Here is a 6,330-nt window from a genome sequence, read left to right on the forward strand (position 1 = left end):
CTCCAGCCCCCCCCCCGCCCCTTTTTTTTAAAAAAAAATATTTGTTATGCATACAGTGTTCTGACAGCATCCCTGCAGACCAGAAAAGGGTACCAGATTATATTACAGATGGCTATAAGCCATCATGTGGTTGCTGGGAATTGAACTCAAGACCTTTGGAAGAACAGCCAGTGCTCTTTAACCCCTGAGCCATCTCTCCTCTTTTTGTTTTTTGAGTCAGGGCTTCTCTGTCTTTGAGCCTGTCCTGGAACTCAGAGATCACATGCCTCCCGAGTGCTAGGATTAAAAAGTAATTACCCTTTCTCCCTACCAGCCTGGCTCTCCCCCCCCCCCTTTTTTTTTTTTAAAGATGATCTATAGCTCTGACTGGTCCTGAACATGGATCTCCCTGCTTCTGCTTTGCTTCAAGCTGGGGTTAAAAGTATGCCCTCCCCCATTACCCCATGCCTGGCTCCTGGCCTTTTTTGAAGCTAAATCTGGTATGGCTCATTCCTGTAATTCCTGAGTTTGGAAACATACATGGGGAAACGCTTAAGACAATACAGTAAGACAACCTTATAAGGTCTCTTTGTTTAGCTCTAATGGAAATTCAGTCTTTCTTTGTCTGATTTTGGGAGGGGTCAAATTCAAGGGCCTAAACTGTGGATTAGTTGAATTAGGTGTTTGGGCGATTTGGGTAGGAGTCTGCATGAAAAGCATTACAGTTATGGATGCTTTATTTACTTTTGTGGTAGGTTCCTTGACCTTGCATATACTAGTTAGTACTGGTTGAGTGCTTTTCTGATGAAGCCCAGTCCGTGGTTTTTAGGGTTTTTTTTTTTTCCCCTTAAAGCTTGTATCAATTGGTATGGGTCCATGTGGGAATAAGACTTGACAGTGCAGTGGAGAACACTAGGTGGAAAACTAGACATTTTTGAAGAGGTTTGCTCTTGAAGACCTTGTTTCAAATTTTCAGCTCCTCATGGTCATTTGTAGCTCTGGTTCTAGGGGTCTGGTGGTCTCAGCAGACCCCACCAGGTATATACAATGGAGATAAAATACCCATGAATGAGACATCTTGAAGCAATGGCCAGCCACTGAAAGGCCAGGTATGTAGGACAGGTGAAATTGGGACAGCATCACAGGTCACATGGAGAGGCCTCCAACTTGAGCAAAGATGTGACAGCAAGTGTGCAGCTTTGTGGGCTGTTTTAGGGGAATCTTCCTTTGCTGGCTTCAAATGGCCAGTAGAAAACACCATAGGCTGAACTGGTTGGTTATCAGTGATTACAGGGTTGTGTGGAGTAGGATCAAGTATGTAAGATAACTAAGTCAAGGCTGGAATAGGTTGACTGTTGAGCTAGAGCATGCAAGCAAAGAAGTAGCCTGTGGTACAGGATGGACTGATGGGCATGTTGGTTCATGGCTAGAGTGGAAGGTGAAGGTAGCGGCTGTGAGCGGGGCTATGAAAGCAGTAAAACAGACTGGTTTTCTTAGAAAGCAAGTGGGAAGGCATGGGTTACAGGAGGTGCATGGGCCTTCCTGCCTTAATGTGGGCAGGGTCCCCTGTACAGGCGTGCTGCCGGGGCTCCACAAGGTGGGCCAGGCTTTTCAGAGAACCAGCTGAAATCAAGCTGGCTGCCTGTGAGCTTTGCTGGATAGTGATGGTTGAAGGCAGCCGAGTGGACATTGCTCTGCAAACAGCCTGTGTGCTCCAGCCAGTCATCACCCTCACTAGCTTGTTCCCTAATCCTCCCCTCAGCTACTTTTAGTCTGGATATTTGGGTTATTGTCAAACCAAGGACTTTGAAGGAGACCTGTTCTGCCACTCTGAATCACAAGCTATTTTGAGACTCGGGATGACAGAACCGTGGAGGCTGAAGCTTGAGCAACTGACAGGAAGTGAGGGTTTGGGGAAACTAGGTTGTGTGCAATTGTGCTATTGAACTTGGGAGTGTTGGAGGCTGGAGCACAGCGCTGACAATAACTAGACACTGCTCTCTGCATGTTTGGGGCAAGTCTTTATAAGAACGCAAAATCGATTTTACTGAGGAACTGGGGAGAGCAGCCCCTCCAGCTTGGCACTAACTGCATACTAGTGAGAGTACTGGACTCAAGCTCCAGACCTTGTGCCTTCTTGATGGTATGGTGAGCTTCCCTGCTAGAAACTATCAAGGGGTGGAGACGCTGGAGATGGTTCCGCAAGTGTATTGTTTCCATTGTGTTGTAGCTGTGTGTGTCTAAGCAATCAGGCAGCTTTCAGTTGTCCTTTACTGCATCCTTTCTTTGGCAAGTTGTTTTGTTTTTTTGAGACAGGGTTTCTCCTTGTATCACTGGCCATCCTGGAACTCAATCTGTAGCCAGGCTAGCCTCAAACACAGAGATTCACCTACTCCTGCCTCCCGAGTGTTTGGATTAAAGGTGTGTGCCATCACTGCCAGCTAACATGTTTATGTTGGTTTGCCTCAAGAGCATCTTATACAATACTCTCACTTAGCTGAAGCAGGGAGGGTTGTAAACTGTCCACTATGTAGACAGTGGTCTGCAGTTAACGTCAGGAGGAAGGTGTCTTTTCCAGGTTAGAGAGAGTGGACGATAGTTCTTGGTTACCAAGTGGTAGTGAGGGTGGGGTTAGCATGCAGTTGTGTGACCCAAGACATTACTGTATTCAGTCATATAGCTGCTTTATTTGGTGCATACCGTTGCTCAGGGAGGTGCCATTTGCCACAGGGATAGTGAGCATAGATAGCTAAACACATTCTCCATTTGCCAAGTTACTATGTGCACCACCAGTCCCTGATCTGGCACCTGAGGTGGAAAGATAAGCCAATAGGAGAATACACTTAAGATCTTACGGTCTGGCTCCTGGAGTGGCTAGCAATACATGGTACACGATGACAGTCCACAGCCAAAATTGGTGTAAGAAGCTGGATCCTGGAAGGCTTTTGGGGGAGGCAACACCAGGGCAAGTGACATGATCTAGTTCAAATGCATAGAGGCAATCTCATTTGAGGCCATGAAAGATGGGGCTACGGTGCACCAGGGAGTGGTGATTCTGTGGTGGAGCAGGGGATGGAGGGATGGATGGATGGACATCCTCCTGAAGTCCCATGTGACCGGTGGCTTCAGGTAGAGTTGCTCTTTACTCCTGCCTTTTCTCACAGGGGAAATTCCATTCCAAAAGACCTCAAGCTGACTAAGCAGAGGGCAGGACTCTGGGTTATCAGTGTTATCAGGGTGAGTTTCCTGAGTCCCAGAGCTCCCCACATCCATTCATCTACCCTTTAGACATCCCCCTACGCCAGACCACAGGCCCTGCCTCCCAGTGTCTTCAAGCTGGAAGTGAGTTAGGGTACAAGGCATGTTCTAGTGGAAGGGGCTTGGAAAGGTCAGCAGGGAACAATCCAAGTAAGACCTTGTGTGCCAGGCTAAGGACTTTTCTCATCCAGTATTTTGGTTGAGCGAGAGAAAATGTGGACAATTAGAGTTGAACAGTAGATCAAGTGCCCTTGTCACATGCTGAGTTTTTCCACACAGAATACTTGAACCGTTCAACTGCTCATCAGGCATGATGGAAAGATTGGTACAGCAGGAGGGGGATGATGAACTGGCAGCCGAGCCATGTACTGGGGAAGGAAGCCAAGCTGGGCACCCAGACCGGTTCCTGCTCCTCAGCCTCCAGGCAGCAGGCACCATGGGGGAACAGGGCCATTTCCCCTCCCTCTGTATCAGGTACAAGGATTAGCTTGAGTCATGAGGGTTTGTTAAAAATACTCAGCTGCTTACCCCAGAGTTCACTTTGTAGGTTGGGGGGGGGGGGGCAGGAGCACTATACATCTGAAATTTTAACCACTTCGAGGTTTAGGCTGAAAGTTCACAAAGGTCCATTCTGCCTGTGTCTCCTGTGGCAGGCCTTGTCCGAAAGAAGCTTGCAAATGAATGCTAATACTACGACTACTGCTAATAAAAATTATGAGCATAGAGTGAGGGAGATGGTTCAGTGGGTAGCGTCATTGCAGTGCAAGCCTGAGACCTGAGTTCGGGTTCCCTAGCACCCACATAAAAGCTGGGCTGAAGTGGACGCCTGTAACCCTAGTGCTGGGGAAGCCAGGCAGCTTCCTGGGGGGCTCGCCACCCTGTCCTAAATGATGAGGTCTAGGTTTCGTGAGAGACCCTGTCTCAAAAAGCAAGAGGGAGATTAATAGAGGAAGAGGTCTGAGGTTTACCTCTGGCCTCCGCATGTACATGCACAGGTGAGCACACACGGGCACCCACATGTGTGAATATGCACATGTGATATACATACACACACAGGAACACCTTTTTAAGGATATACTGTGAGCTAAGTCTAGGAGGGAGGCGCTTTTCCCCTGTTTTGCGGATGAAGAAGTTGAGGTTCACAGGGAGTTGCACAGTCAGTCTGATGAGCCTGGGAACTAGCTAAGGCAGGTTTTCCTTGTCTCCACCCGAACCTCAGCACCACCTTGGAGCTTGTTAGAACTGCACCTTTCAGGGCCCCACCCAGCCAACTCTACCAGAAAGTGAGAGTAGGGCCCAGTAACTCGGGTTTTAACAAGCCTGGCAGGTGAGTCTGGTGTGGACTAAAGTTAAGGGTATTGGGGAGTAGATACTGCAGCGGGGACAACTGTGGGGGCCAGCGAAGAACACTGCTGATAGTAGCCGCGTTCAGAATCTTCCTAGGTGGGATAAAGGCGGTCCCTCCGGCTGTCGTCCACGAGGGGGCACTGTGGGCACAGGCTTGGACTCTTGCGCTTTGTTGTCAAGGCCGCTGCTCTCGGGAAAGCCTGCTGCTAGATTAACAGAGGGGTCAGCCTTTCTTCTTCCGGGAAGGTCTGCCGGGGTGGTAATCTTGTTTACAGGATTCAGCCCTTGTAGGGAAGCTGAACCTGGAGGGCTTGCTGCTGTTCACATGTGCATGGCGATGTCTACCCATCCGTGGGGCAAGGTCTCTGCAGATCCTCTGCAAACAGCATTCCCCTTTTGTAGCTGCCCAGTCAGGCAGCTTACAGTTTCTTTAGAGGGCAGAGCACTAGAACCCCAGTAGCTGATTATGGCTCAGCATTCGGCATGCTACAGTGTCATACTGCTGTCTTGTTGAATGGCAGCCAGAAACTATCTTCAAGTCTTTGCTTTGTGATCTGGGGGCAATTTTCCTTTGCCTCTGGGCCTCAGTTTTCCAGCTCGGTTGAGGGAGTAGCTTTGAATTAGGTGGCTGTCAGCAGCTCTTTCTGTGTCTAAAATCCTGCCATAGGGAAGAAAGGTGGAAGCCTTCCTCTGTCTCCTAGTCCACTATGATGTGAAGCACCGTTCAAACATGTCCTCCCCTCCTACAGTAGAAGCTCCTGAGATGTAGAACCTCTCCTCTCAAAAATAAGTGTAAATGCATACATGTAAATAGATATATACAAATTCTGCCCCCAGGGAGCTAAGGAAGAGCCATACTTGTGCTTTGAAAGACATGTGATGCAAGGGGGCTGGCTGCAGAAGCTGCGACATGACATCCATCTCCGGTGTCCATTTAAGTAAGCCTTCCCAGGGACTTGCAAGGCAGTAAGGTGGAACCTACCAAATTGGATTTTTTTTTTTTTTTCTCCAGGTCCTTAGACACCCAGGATTTGCCTCTATATGGATTTCTATTCTGTGTTGTTTGGAAGGAGGAAAGATTTACATCATGATCTCTCTCAGCTGCACTGTGTATTTCTTCAGAAAATACATTGCCTCAGAGTGACTTCAGCGTTTCCGTCCTTAATACAAGGACTGGTGTCTTACGTTTATACTGGCTGGCCGCTCACCCAGTTGAATGCTGAGCTGTGCTGTAGGCCTCTGGCATTGCCCATCCTGAGTCTTTATAAGTACACAATACTTGTGTATTTGGGGATTGTGGCCCTCTGCTCTTCCCACTGTGTCTGGTGATGTGCAGAGAGTTTGATTAGAAATTGTCCATCCCGCTAGGCGGTGGTGGTGCATGCCTTTAATCCCACCCAGCACTTCGGAGGCAGAGGTAAGCGGTTCTCTGTGAGTTCGAGGCCAGCCTGGTCTACAGAGCGAGTTCCAGGACAGGCTCCAAAGCTACACAGAGAAACCCTGTCTCGAAAAACTTAAAAAAAAGAGAAAAAAAAAGAAAAGAAAAGAAAAAAAAAGAAATTGCCCATCCCACTAGCAAGACCATTGAGGCACAAGCCTCCACAGTATAAATGTTAAGCAAGGCATGTATCTTTCTATCTGCTTCCTCAGAGAAGCAAAGGAAAGTTTTTTGGCTCATCTACCAGCTCCATAGTAGTACAGAGTGTCAGTGACTTGTGAGGTCTCTGAATTTGTTAATGGTGAGGA

The sequence above is a fragment of the Peromyscus eremicus genome, chromosome 9 (assembly GCF_949786415.1).
Source record: "Peromyscus eremicus chromosome 9, PerEre_H2_v1, whole genome shotgun sequence".
Lineage (NCBI taxonomy): Eukaryota > Metazoa > Chordata > Mammalia > Rodentia > Cricetidae > Peromyscus > Peromyscus eremicus.